Genomic DNA, 14203 nt, shown 5'->3' on the forward strand with positions numbered 1-14203 from the left:
CCAGAAATATTGCAGAGGCCCTCCACCCTTACATAAATGGGGCATAGGAATTTAGTTCATAGTCTGTACTTTTCAAGATGGTGCCAGAGGTTTCATTCTGAAATGGTGCTGTGCCCAGCCTCATGAATTATAAGGTCTCATGAATCTAATTATAAAGTCAGCTGAAACCTGCTGCTAGATTATTGTCACGTTTGCTTTTGGTGAACCTAAAAGTTTCAGTGACGACAGAAAGCTTCTTCAAGCTTGCAGACTAGGTTGTGTGAGTGTTTGGGGGCCTGCTTGCTAAATGAATAATTGTATATGTGGCAGACTTTGGTCTGAGACTTAATTTCATTTTACTCACATGGCAAGGGAAGACATCTATAGACTACACCCACCTCTAACTATTGGATGTTACCCATGTTGACTAGAAAGAACCTAATACTTGTGAACAACCAAATTTGCTCATGACAGAAGGTAACGGAATAACTGACTACATCTCTTAGAGTGCTCTTTGCCCCATTAGATGACTTTATTTCCATTTTTATGATATTCATGTATCAGCTCTCTCAATTTTGCAAAGGAGACTAATGAAGTATCCTCTAAGCAAATAATAAGAACACATACCTTCTGTGATGTCTTCACTCCATCTCATCATATCTAAGAGATTTAGTTTTAAAAATACAATGGGGCCATGGATGACAGAGATGCCTGTGTGGCAAGTATTATCCAGAGAGGCAGGATTGCTGATAGTGTGCAGGAAGGCACAACAATGGCAGTGCTGCTATCAATCCAGGGCCTCTGGAGAGAGACTCTTTAGTTTCTTCAGTACATTTGCCACTTGGGGCCTATTAGGATTGAGGAGTGAGATTGCTGCAGATTTTGTGGGAATCCATGGAAGCTCAACGTGGTACAGTTGGTTGGGCAAATCCTTTCTTGGCAGGATGGAGTTGTCTCTTGTTTCTAGGGTCGGATGATATAGCTTTTTTTAAAAAATATTTTATTTATTTATTCATGAGACACACACAAACACACACAGAGAGAGAGAGAGAGAGAGAGAGGAAGAGGGAGAAGCAGGCTCCATGTAGGGAGCCTGATGCGGGACTTGATCCCGGGACTCCAGGATCACGCCCTGGGCCAAAGGCGGCACTAAACCGCTGAGCCACCCAGGGATCCCCCAGCTTTTTTTTTTTATACAGTACAATAATAACTTGGCAAAAAGAATCTGTTCACATCCTGGAATGAAATACACTAATTGTTAAATTATATATATATTTTTTTGCATGGTGGAAATACTGATAGTATTTTTCATTTAATTTTTGTTGTTTTCCAAATAATTTTGGTGCCTTATCATATTGTTTTGAGGCACTCAGTATGGAGCTCTGAATGAGTTGGGTGGGTTGTGCAAAGCTCTGATCTGGCCACAGTGTGAGAGTAACCCAAGCTGATCCCTTGGGCATTGATGGGCTTATAATAGGAAGAAAAAGCCCAGAGAGGGAAGAAGGAGATTTAGTGGTGAGATGGAGGCTTACATCAATTTAATTTCAATAATAAAAGAGATGTGACCTTATTTTATATCCCAAGTTTCTGAAACAGATCTTGGTGGTTATGGGGGCATTTTTCCATGTTATTGGATACTTCTCATAAATACATATATCTTAAAGTTCTACAGTCCAAACACAATCATGAAATTAAAGGTTGCATACCATGTCCTTGAATGGCTATGCCATTGTTCAATTAACTCTACCCATACAGCTGGAAATTCAGATTTTTTCCTTTTTTGTCATATGAATATGATTGTACATAAAGTTTTTTGTTTCTCATAATAATAATAATACTGGTTAATATTTATGGAGCCTTTTGTATATGCTTGACCTTGTTAAGCATGTTACAAACATTCTTTCATTTAGTTCCTTTAACTACTCTATGATTAGACACTATCATTATATCCATTTTACAGATAGAAAATTAGGTCTCACAGAAGCTAGCATATTGCCCAGTCACCCAACTAAGAAATGGTAGAGCTAGGATTTGAATCCAGATACATCTGACTTACAAGTCTATATTCCTGGACACTAGGTCCTCCTTCATGGTTACCAGCTATACTTTCTCCTCTGTATTTGGGATTATTTCTTTGGCATTGGCTTATAGGGGCAGAATTACTGAGCCTAAGGTCACATGTTAATTTATAAGGCTCTTAAATCCTGTTGCTATCAGTATGTTTTTTCTCATCTTCATGAACATTGGGCATTACTATTGAAATAATAATTAAAATTAGGCAAATTAGACATGCACAAATGGCATTTTATAGCTTTATTTGCATTTATTTGATTACTGAAAGGCATATGCAATTCTCTACATTTGCAAATTAGTTTTAATCCCTCTTTTTTGAGTTTTTTGCTGTGCCCTTTGGTTTATTTATGTACTGGAAACTTAGTGTGTTTCTTAATGATTTGTATGAGCTATTTATAAAATGAAGATTTTAACCCTTTGTTACACTGCAGCATTTTTTCCTGTTTGCTGTTTGTCTTCCAATTTCTCTACAGTCTTTAGATTTAAAATATTTTCCCCATCTTATTATTAAAATTTTATTTATTTATTTGAGAGAAAAACAGACATCATGACAGAGATAGTGAGATAGAGCACGTGCAGGGAGGAGAGGGAGAACCAGGCTCCTCACTGAGCAGAGAGCCCGACATGGGACTTGCTCCTAGGACCCTAGGATTAGTCCTGAGCCAAACAGAGATGCTTAACCGACTGAGCCACCCAGGTGCCCCCTCATCTCATTATTGCACAAAGAAGAATTTATTTGTTTAGTGATGAATAGGACTTGGTCTGATTCTTAAGCACATCACAGAAATCTTTATTAGCACTTATTTATTCTGTAAGCACCTATTTAGTACCTACTTTGTGTAAAGCATTATGTTAGGTACTGGGATAGCAGAGTGTGTGTGGTCTGTAGGAATGGGAAAGGGGCAGGAAAGACTTTTCCTGCAAGAACCTTTCAAGAATTTTAAATCTAGTTGAGGAGTAGGGCTGGGAACACGTGTAAAATAGTAAAATGACACAGGAAAAGATTCTGTAGTAATGAGTGACAAGTTGTATAGTTAGCACCATAAATTTAGGTGAAGTAGGAACCCAAATACCACTCATGAAAGTTTTCTAAACTCATCTGATCTTTGGTTTCAGAGCTGAGTTAAAATATGGGTACTGACATTTCCTATGTATTTTTTGGATAAGTTACTTCTAACTCTCTTTTCTGAAAGCTAATTTCTGGGGTGCAAAGAAATGCCTCATCTTGTATTTGAATTCAGTAAATATGCGCCAGGATATGAGACACTTTTAGATAGATGTGAATTTTGGAGAAATATAAAACTTTATTGTGCTGTTCGGGGGTCCCCAAATCACACCAAGTATAAGTTTATATCCTCCGTAGAAGTTAGGTTTAGAATGTGGCACAGACTGCCCTAGTTACTTCACCTCAGTCATTCATGTACCTAATGTTTACTGCCACTAACCATGTGCCAGGCACTAGTGGCTCTGGGGACTTTTTCTGCTCTCTTTAAGGGCTCAAAAATTCCCCAAAATCCAGGGTAAGAAGATTTTCTCTCCAAGCAATAGAGGACCTATATACCAAAACGGATTTTTTTTTTAAAGGTTAATTGATATACGCAGTCTGATTGCTTATAAACTTCCAGTGAAATGTCAGTGGATAGCACAATGGGAGGCTACAAGTAGCCCTTTGATGACCTTGTGTGTAGGGGTTGTGCTTGGAGACTGCTCTTGCAGCACGGCTCTAAAAGCTGTTGGTGAAGTCTGTACCCAAGGTGATTGTGCCAGCCCAGGGAGTACTAATGATCATTGCTCCAGGAGGTGATGACTGTGCTGACACACTGCTCTCCACTTCCAATTTTTAGGCAAGCCAGCTCAGCCTCAAGACCTGGGTCCATCAGGAGTGTGACCCCGGGGTTGGCGGCAGGTAGCCAGCTTTGTCACACTGTGGCCAGTCTCACACTGACACTAAATGTTATTCATGTTTTTTATTTTTTGCCATGTGTCAAACAATTTTCCATCTCAACAAATAGATTTCTATAAAATCAATCTTTTTTTTTTTAAAGATTTTATTTATTTATTCATGAGAGACAGAGAGAGAAAGAGGCAGAGACACAGGCAGAGGGAGAAGCAGGCTCCATGCAGGGAGCCCGACGCGGGACTCGATCCCGGGACTCCAGGATCATGCCCTGGGCCGAAGGCAGGCGCCAAACCGCTGAGCCACCCAGGGATCCCAGATTTCTATAAAATCAATCTTAAGGAAACATGGTATCCTATTACCCAGAATTGCTATAATTTGGTCAACTGATCATTTATTGGATGTTTAGATCATTTAAATAGTTTGTCATTTAATTTTTCACAAAACCCTTTTTTTTCCTCAATTGCTTTCTAGTGAAGCAGTGCTAGTATAGACTCCCTCTACAGTGTAGGAGAATGCAATTTCTCTGTACTGCAATAAGAGATGCAGTAACTGCATCTGAAATTTTTTGCCAGTACAATAGATGGAAAAATTGAAAAATTGTTTGCCAGTGCAATAGATGGGAAATGGGATTTCATTATTTAATTTGCATATCTTTGATCTTTAGGAAAAGTAGCACATTTTTACATTTATTGGCCGTTTGCACTTTCCCTTTGTGAATTGCTTGTTCACTCTTTTTGGTATTGGTATGATCTTTTTTCTTATTGAGAAATAAGATCTTTTACGTATGAAAATACACGTTTCATTTCAAATGTTAAGATTATGGTTAACAAGAAAAGTGATCAACATGCAAAGAAAGTAGAAACGTAACAGTGTTTTGGCTGGTCTCCATTCTTGTTCTCTAATTCGTTGTCTATGCATAGGTTAGAGTGAGGGCTCTAAAATGTAAATCTGATCATGTCATCTCCCTTTAATAGCCCCCACTTGCATTAGGTTACAGTCCAACTCCCAAAACGTACAGTAGGAGGCCTTTTATGAGCATCTTGCATGCACTCCGGACTCACTTTTCCTAATCCCTATGTCCAATTCTGTGAGCCATTCATGTGGAATTACTTCCAGCTCCCAGGACTGAAATCCTCTCTCTTTCTTCTGGGCCCTTGTACTACATCCTCTGCCTGGACCTCTCTTTCAATTCTTTTTCCCTCTGATAACTACCATTCATCATTCAAGTCTGCCTTGGACACTGCCTCCTTTAGATCAATGATTCTCATCCAGGGATAGTTTTGTTCTCAGGAGGTGTTTGGCAATGTCTAGAGATATTTTTGGTCATGTTGGGGGAGGGACATGTTAATGACAGCTAGTGGGTGGAGGCCGGATGCTGCTAAATATTCTACAATGTGTGGAACATCCCTCCACAATGAAGAATTATCTGGCCTGAAACCTCAATAGTGTTGAGGTTGAGAAACCCTCCTCCAGATCTACTAGTCTTTACCAATCTCCCACCCACTCCCTGCCCACTCTAAGATAGGCTGGGTTTTCCTCCCTTGGCCTCCTAGGACACCACCCTGTGCTTATCACTTTCACAGACCTACTACACTATATTGTAATTGTCCTCTAGACTAGAAGCTTCTTGAAGGCAAGAAACATGTTATTACTCTAGGGCCCAGGGTTGAGAATATGGTGGGCAGAAGCAGTTTAGCACAGTGTGGACTGGGGAGACAGTGTGTCTGGATCTGAATGCCAAACACCGCCACTTACTAGTGTGTTCTTGGGGAAATCACTAACCTCTCCATGCCTCAGTTTCCTCTTTCCTAAAATGAGGATATTAATAGTACCTACCCCATATTGCTAGTAGGAGGAATATGTGGGTTAATATTTGTAGATTGCTTCAAGTAGTCAGCTCTATATAGAAAGGAACAGGACCGGAATAAGCACTCAATAAACACTTGGTGACAGAATGACCAGTCCAGGCCTTACCACGGGTTTGGCTGTCTCTCCCTTTCTTGACTTTCTCCTGTTTCGTTCAACACACAGTGATCCCCCCCACAAAATTTAAAAAGTTTCTTTTCTTCGTAGTTCTTAATTTTCCTAGGCTCCCATCGCATCTTTCAGCATCTCTGTAGTTGTGGGCTGCTAATTTTCCAAAACACGTTCCTCTTTACCATAAAGGGGCAAATGAGAGCAGGCCAAAACACAGCATCACACACACGCTCCATTGTGGAAACAGTTTTCTTTTCCATAAATTGCATATGTGGTTCCTCTTTTGCATGTAGGGTTTACTAGGGAGAGACTTTTACAAATGAATCTATTTAAAAAAAGAGAGGGATTTCCACAAGGTACACGGAACCGCTCTGCAGCAGCGTCTTGTACCGTTTCAAATCAGTGTCGGCTGTTACATATTTGGAGTTAATTTGACGTTGAAGTAAACAAATCAAAGTGTGTTTATGAAATAATTAGGCCCTATTCTCAATGCTGTGGCTAAGAAGTTTTGTCACAATCACTGATCAGTGGTTTTCTTTGTTTTGTTTTCGAAATTCCATAGCAACACACAAAAATAAAGCTGTTGTTATCACACTAGTGCTTATGTCATTCCAGTATCTTGCAGGCACAGCGTCCAAGGGTGAAGTCAATCCATTTTTAGCTGAATCTTCTCAGCATGGTTCTCAGAATGTAACCTGGTTGGATCTTTGGAAGTTGCTAGGAAAAGGGAGCATCTGTTATAAGTTGTTAAAAATTGCTTTGAAATGCACCCTCCTGCTCATTCCTCGCTTGCACGTGCAACTGTCCTGTGTGTTGTGGCTTTGTTCCCTTGGCACTGGGGAGAACTGGTTCAAGATCTCATAAAACGAACGCTTCCATCGGGATCAGCGACAGGAAACTTGACATGAGAATGCAAACTGAGGTGCATCATACTTTGTCACTTTTCTTAAGGACTCTTTTTTTTTCTCCCCAAAGCAGCTCATTACGCTCTGTAAAGGAGTATATATGCTCACACATGCCATAGAAGCGTCTTTCATGTAAGTACCAGTTGACTGCATGGAAGCTATGTCTAGAAGACGGGATCTGCAGGGGGCTGAAGACATACTAGAAGGGTAGAGGTGGAGACCCCCGTGCAGCAAATCTCCCGAGGTGGGTCCGGCCCCCTGGAGAGGTCTGAAGACTGATCTAACTCTTTTTGCCAGACATCATCTCCCCAGTCACTTTCTCAGGGTCCCTGTGCAAAGACCTGCTTCTCCCTGATCAGCTTTGAAGGGAGGTGTGGTTGGTCCCCAGTGTCTGGCATTGATGTCAGTTCTGTCTCCCCCCTGCCCAGGACTCCTTGTCCTTTGCACACGGCACACTGTGTCTCACCGGTGTCCCTGTGCGTGGTCCCTGTGCGTGGAACCTCTCACTGCTCATTTGAGGGCCTTCGTGATAGCGGGCGCTGTGCAGCTGTCAAACTCTGGGGTCTGCTGCTAAGTGTTATTTTAATTTCTCTTCATCTAAATTCCTCATAGAACAGCTTTTGAGACATGAGATTGTCTTATTAAGAGGTACTTATTGTAAAGTAGAGTGAGCTCCACCTTTGATGAAGACAGAAGAGGCCAAGTTTGATGGGTTGGATAGCATGAGACAAAGAGAGTAATTAATGACTTAATTGCCTCTTCACCCTTCCCTTTTTTAAGAAAAGAAAGTTTTTCTTCTTTTCTTTCAAAACTCGCCAGGCTGAAAATTGGAATTCCCAATGTGATTTTACAGTTTAGCAGAGAAAGAAAAAAAAAAAAAAGAAAAAATAAATCGGAACTCAATTTTTCTATTACGTTTTCCTGTAACATCTTCCTCACTTTCTAGAATCATCGTCTATTGATTTTACCTTTAGTGGCCTTGGAAGCTGCAGTGATCTGTTTGTGGAGAGTTCAGTACCTTGTATGGATTTCCTTGCGTTGGTTTAAACGCTGATAAGATACGTGGCAAATTAATGAAATAAAAATAGCTTTGTCAATAAACAGAAGAGAAGCCACTTTCAACATTTGTTCAGTACCCATTGCTTTTCAGGGCCCAGACAAAATTAGTGGGTAGGATTAAAGAATATATTCGTCTTTTATCCCATGTTTGAGTACTTGATCACAGAGGCATGGTTTAATCCAAACATCAATAGCACCTCGTCAATTCCATCAGAGACAGCTGTCAAAGTGGACTTTGGGTTTGTTAGAGCTTTGTGTTTTATCCTTTTTTAAGGTCATGGAGTATTTTCTTTGATTTTTGATGCTGAAATCTTTCTTAATCTTCTAAACTTGAGAAACATCTGTTAAGATTTAATGGGATGGCTTTTGTCTTAAAATTAGAGCCCATCTTGCAAAACTTTCCACCTCCTTTCCTTTCCCACCCCCCAATATGGAAAATGGGGAGCTGGGACAGAGGAAGTAAAGCGCGTGTCCCTCATGAGACAGAAGCTCTTCTGGTCAGTGTGGGAGAGAGCATGCTAGAATGACAACACTCTGGATGCTGAATTCTGTGAACCCAGTGTTCAATTTTATTTTGTTTCCTAGTGACATTAGCAATTTCCTTGTAGCACATCACTTAGCCCAGGATCTGAGTGGCAGATTTATGGACCCTAGTGAATAATGAGACAAAAATGACGTAAGGAAGAGAAACAGCTGGAAATAGGAATTTTAACCTTTTCCCGTAAGCCTCCTTGTTGCTGGATTGCATCGTGTCAACAAAATTTAGTAGTTAAAATAGCTAGAGGTACAGTAACAGCATCTAAAAATATATGCCTCCAAATATGTACAGACAGCTGTCATGTCTGTTGACAGAATATATTAGTCATTATCCTCATCAGTAGACACAAAATCATCGCAGTTTTCATAATGGAGGCGTTTTCGTATCACATAATTGCTAGTGATTTTGGAGGTCTGCTGATAGAGTCACCACCATTGTAATCACTGTATTTTCATTTACTTGCTTTTTATATTCTTAATCTGGGTGCTAACGCCTCAGCCAAAGCTCTTTTTAGGGAAGCATTTGAAGCTTTCTATTTATTGCTTCGGTCACATTTCCACCTATCTTTGACAAGGAAATATGGACTGGAGACTGCTGTTGTGAACAAAGAAGGTGGCCTAAGACCGTCACCCAAGGATTTCTTGCTCCTGCCCAAAAGCAGGAAGGAACCCCCAGTAAGAGTGCACAGCAGGAGTCGGGGTTTAGAGAGTCAGAAAGAGCTCTCAGTGCCATAGTGAGGAGCTGGTTTGGGGAGCTTATTTAACTGTTTTGAGCCTCAGATTCTTCGTGGAAAATGGGGATGATCACAATTACCTTAGAGCTTTGTTTGAACGTCCACGAAAGCACCGAGAACATGCTTGCTATGTAAACGACTACTGAAGAATAATAGCTTTGTTTTTCGTCCCTGTTACCCTTGTGCTCTCCCTCCACCGAAATCTTAGCACCTTCTTTGCCCCATCTTCTCACACGCACACGTTCCTGTTCCCTTTCCCATTTGGAAGCTTCCATAGAACTGGTACCATGTCTACTTATGAAATGGGGTAGAACAGAAGTCTCCGCTCTCTCTCCCTCCCCTAGTTCTGGTCATTCTGCAGTCTGGCCAGGGGAGCACTCTCGCTGTTCTAAACAAGATCAAAACATTAACCAGTTAATCACTTACTGCATCAGGCATCGTGTGAAATGCTTACATGCATTATCACTTTTAATCCTCACAGTGACCCTATGAAGTAGATGCAGTTCTTATTCCCATTTTACAGAGCAGGAAACTGAGGCCCAGAGAAGTCGAGTCACTCGCCTGGGATCTTGCAGCTGAGAGTGGAAGGGCCGAGCCTTGACTCAGGCAGCCTGTGTCCAGAGCCGTGGGCACCCGGGGCTCATAGAGCAAGTGGGCCTCAGAGTCGGGCGGGGGTCTGGAGGCCCATTAGCTGCATCCCTGTGGCCCTTTCTGATTTGTCAGCCACTGTCTCCCAGAGCCTCCATCCTCAAGTCCCATTCCTGGGAAAGACTCTTGTAAGCCTGAGATGGAGAAAGGCCCACCCTTCTAGAAGGGCGCGTTGCTGTGCACAATATGAGGGGTTCTGTCGAGGGTTGTTGTTTTTCTCCCTCTGCCTCTTCCTCCCACTTCTGACACGGTTTTCAATTAGCAGCTTGTAGAGGCCGGGCCTGTGGTCCTCATTTCATGCAATATTCGTAACTGAATTCCCCCTGGAGGGGATTGTGGGGCAAGGGGAGTGGTGAAATAAAGGCCCCTTGAATAAAGGGCAAGAATGTGCTGTGGGTACAGGCTGAAAGCAACACCTCGCCTCTTTTAAACTTACGTGGGGCCAGGGGTCGTTTGGGAAGGGACTGTCACAGAGATGAAAGGGGGCGGTGGCTGCTGAGGGACGTGGGGCTGCTGGGCCGGCTGGCTCTTGGGCCTTTCCACCTCGCTTCTGGTTTCTGGTGGGACATACACAGAGGCGGGAGCAGGTCTTTGCTCAGGCATGTTAGTGCTGCTGAAGAAGAAAAGGCACTTCCTTTCTCTTCTGGGAGGTAAGTGAATCTCCCAGGTCCCCCGTGGCTTCTCCCGGGGGAAGGCCTTGTTCATCTTGAGGCCGAGACAGTTTGTGTAATGCCTGGGCCGAAACAGAGCTGGTGCCCTCCCCGCTTCCAGGGCAGGAAGGATACTGCTCCTTCTGTGGAGATGCTTCTGGCTGCTTTCTCTTTATCCCCACGTTCTGGGTACACTTCACATGGAAGTCACATTATGTTTCTTTTCATCTGTCGGAAACAGGATCCTTGTTTTAATGAAGAAAAAAAAAAATCAAGTTGCATGTGCTTCCAAACACACAAATGTTACACATTTGCCACCTCTGTCCGACACAAAGCTTATGAGCCCCCTGAAAATAAGGGTCCCTTGAACCGTTTGACAGGAGTGTGCACTAGTAAGGGCCGAAAGGTGCATCTTGTTTGAACTTATGTGGGGCCAGGGAGCGTCTCAAAAAGATGACAAATCAGCCCTAAATTCTGGTTTCTAAATAGAGGTAAAGAGGATATGTGAAAGAGGTCACGGGCAGCCTCTAAGTCCCCCGCGTGGGGTTATGTCTTTTCCTTAGGCTCCACAGATACAGTTTGTTCTCACAGAGGGCCGTGGGCCTGGATACCTTATTGGCAGTCCTGAGAGAGCTTGGTGTGTGGAGGGCCAGAGAAAAGAGGTTCTGCGCGTCTGGAGACAGAGACACAGATCCCTTCCTCTGGGTCTCAGGGGCCTCTGGGAGGCAGCCACAGGCATCGAGTAGGAAGTCAGGACCCCCACCCGGTTTGTGAGAGAAAAAAAGTAAGGAAAGTAAAAGGTTCCAGATGAATCATGGTGATTTTCAAATTCGAAGTCATCTCAGAAGTTTATGTTCTCATCAGAGCACAGAGTCATAGCTCCTGTACCCCGTGTTTCCCCGCGCCCCCACCCCGTCCATCCCCCCCACCCCAACACTCCTCTTTGCCAGCCAACTTCTTGTGGAGGACTGTTTGGAGTAACTAATTCCCCACAAGATAGGCCTGAATCATCCCTTGCGGGGTGTATAGTCACGTCGTGAGAACGTGTGGAAACAGGCCCCTGAAGACGCCAGGCCCAGGGCCGCCCGCTGCCAGCGTTTTCCAGGTGAGCGCGATTGAATTACAAGCGCAGGCCGGACCTCGGCCCTGGCGTAACCGGGCGAGAGTTGCACGTGCTGAGGACAGTGAGGGTGTGAGCGAAAACCTGCTTTCCAGTGAAGAGTGACTCCGAATGTTGATGATGTTTTCCTAGACCCAATCTCGGCTTTTAAAACCTCCTGCAAATGAGGCCGTTGCCGTTCTGGGTGAGCGGGTTCTCCCCTCCTCTTGCATCTGACATGCCTGCCTCTGCCAACTGATTAGGCAGGAGCCAGGAAACTTGTTGCCTGGGGCAGGCGGATTCGATGGGGGCATTTATCAGGAGGTTTGGGTGTCCCCGACTAGTAAATACACTTGCTGTTGTGAACCTCATGCAGAAAAGGCAAAGTATCACATTTTCCTCTGAATTCTTGAGGAAATTGCTCTCATATACAACACCAACCTTTGGCTGCGTGACAGAGACAGAGTGTCGTTTGCATGCCATTACCAGGCTGTAAAGTCTGGTCAGGGCTGTCTTTTCCGAGTTTCCAATCTTTTGGGATCCTTGGAGGGTCACCCCGTGGGTCAGGTTTGTTTAGTCTGGTCCGTAATGGTGTAAAGTGGCCTTGACTGTCGAGTCTACCCAAATAATGCCCTATCTGTTTGATACTTCAGCAGTCTCTCTAAGTTGTATATGTGTTTCACTTTCCAATATTCGCAGCCGAATTGGATTTCATTGTTAATAGAAGGCAAATTGTTTCTAAAAACAACCTCATCTCACTTTGAAAATTAGCCAGAGTTCAGAGGGCCCGCATCTTAAGGGGCGACCTACATTTTCCCTGGGGAAACGGCACCACACTTCTGCGTCTTTGTATGCGCAGTACCCACCTCTCTGCAGCTTTTCTAAGAGATTCATTTGAACATGCTGTTTTTCAGATGTTTTATTGGATTATAATATACACAGAGAAGACAACCCACAACCTAGGAGCACAGTGGATTTTCATAAACGGAGCTACCCTGGCAACTGGCCCCCAGATGGAGAAGAAGCAAGGCATCATCAGCGCCCAGAGAGCCCCTCGCCCGTGGCCTCCACATGAGCGTATACAATTTTAAGTTTCTCTTGCTTATAATTTACCCAAGGTTTTCTTTTTTTTTTTTTTTTTTTTTTTTTTAAAGATTTTTTATTTTATTTATTCATGAGACAGAGAGAGAGGCAGAGATACAGGCAGAGAGAGAAGCAGGCTCCATGGAGGGAGCCCGATGTGGGACTCGATCCCGGGATTCCAGGATCACGCCCTGGGCCGAAGGCAGGCGCTTAACCGCTGAGCCACCCAGGCATCCCTACCCAAGGTTTTCTAAGTTGCAAACTTATTCCTCTTTTCCCCACTGAGTTGTCACATACAAATCAAGAGAGGGAAAGAGCTTGTCTGATCCTCTGGGCAATAATAAGCAGTGCCTTTCTGGAATTCTTGGATCTGGGCTTATAGTAGTATCCTATGGAGCCTGGGAGATTCGTCGATACCTTGTTAAAATGGGGCTCATTTTTATTTGTGTCCCTCCAGAAGCTCGAATCCTTCTCCTTTACATATTTCACACGATAAAAACCCAGTTTCCCCAAAGTCATCTAAGTGGCACGGGTTTATCTAATTCATACCCTAGTTTGTGAAAACACCATGGAACCAACTTTATAAATGTTAAGCGGTTGTGGCCTTGGGGTACAGAGGAGAGTGGTGGAAGAATGATGCTCCCGGTAAACATTCTTGCCCCGAGGCTTCTAGGGGTAAATGGGCTCTCTCCCCAACCTCTCTCTGTTTCCCAGTGAGTCTTGTTTGAAGGCCTATAGCTGGACTTCCCTTCCCCCCTTTAAAAATAGTTCAATTCCTTTCTTCCTAAGCTCCACAGCAACCAGTACCGCTTTCATTACAGCAACATAAATAAAAAGTGACATAAAATTATACAGCCCTGTGTAAAGTAGTTTAACGAAAATGTCTTTTATGGCAGCTTTTATGGTTTCACCAATTAGTTATTAGACTTTCTCCATTTTTAATTTGATGTCCTGCGTGCACGTTCTGAATGGTTCCTCCTCCCCCTTTCCTCTCCTGGCAGTGACAGGTCTGGGGGGCGGTTGAGCCCCCAGGTAGCTGCCGTGCTCATTTTCTGAAGGCATTTCGCTGCAGCCTGTTGCTCGATTTGGGCAAAGCAAGTTTCTCCGGAGAGACGCAGACTTGAGCCTTTTTCAAGTGAGCAGAAATTCACCCCCTTATTAACACTCAGTGTCCCCTGCAGCCGGTGGGGCGGTCTCCTGCGGAGGGTGACTGTGGACACGCCTCGGGATGGGACTACCACAGCACTTGGACCTTAAGCTGATAAATTCTGAGTTTTTCGTAACTTTCCAAACATTCCCAGGGAGTGAGAATAACAGAGATTTACTCCTGCCAAAATTTAATCATGCAGAAAAAAGCGAAATTTAGATCAGCGTATAGATTATTTTTTAATGTGATCACTCGACAGCGGAGGGCAAGGAAGCCAGAAGTTGAACACTTAGCGCAGCAGAGTCTAGACCACTGCAATTTGATTCATTTGGGGGAATTGTATTAGGTTTTAGGCTTTGGCTTGGGCTGGGCTGTTCTGTTTGGGAGTGTATGATGTCATCGTGTCAAGCGT

General features: G+C 43.5%; 1 long non-coding RNA gene across 20 annotated transcripts in view; it reads left to right on the forward strand.

The window, feature by feature from the left end:
* The window catches only part of LOC119873701, a 147364-nt gene that overhangs the window by 111243 nt on the left and 21918 nt on the right, over positions 1–14203 (forward strand). For 8 of the 20 annotated variants that reach the window (XR_005366166.1, XR_005366165.1, XR_005366164.1 and 5 more), the window contains one exon: positions 12476–12638. The exons of 2 other annotated variants lie outside the window; for them this stretch is intronic. This is a non-coding gene — a long non-coding RNA (uncharacterized LOC119873701). 10 more of the 20 variants (XR_005366179.1, XR_005366172.1, XR_005366177.1 and 7 more) reach the window with 4 other exon arrangements.

The sequence above is a fragment of the Canis lupus genome, chromosome 10 (genome assembly GCF_011100685.1).
Source record: "Canis lupus familiaris isolate Mischka breed German Shepherd chromosome 10, alternate assembly UU_Cfam_GSD_1.0, whole genome shotgun sequence".
Taxonomy (NCBI): Eukaryota; Metazoa; Chordata; class Mammalia; order Carnivora; family Canidae; genus Canis; species Canis lupus.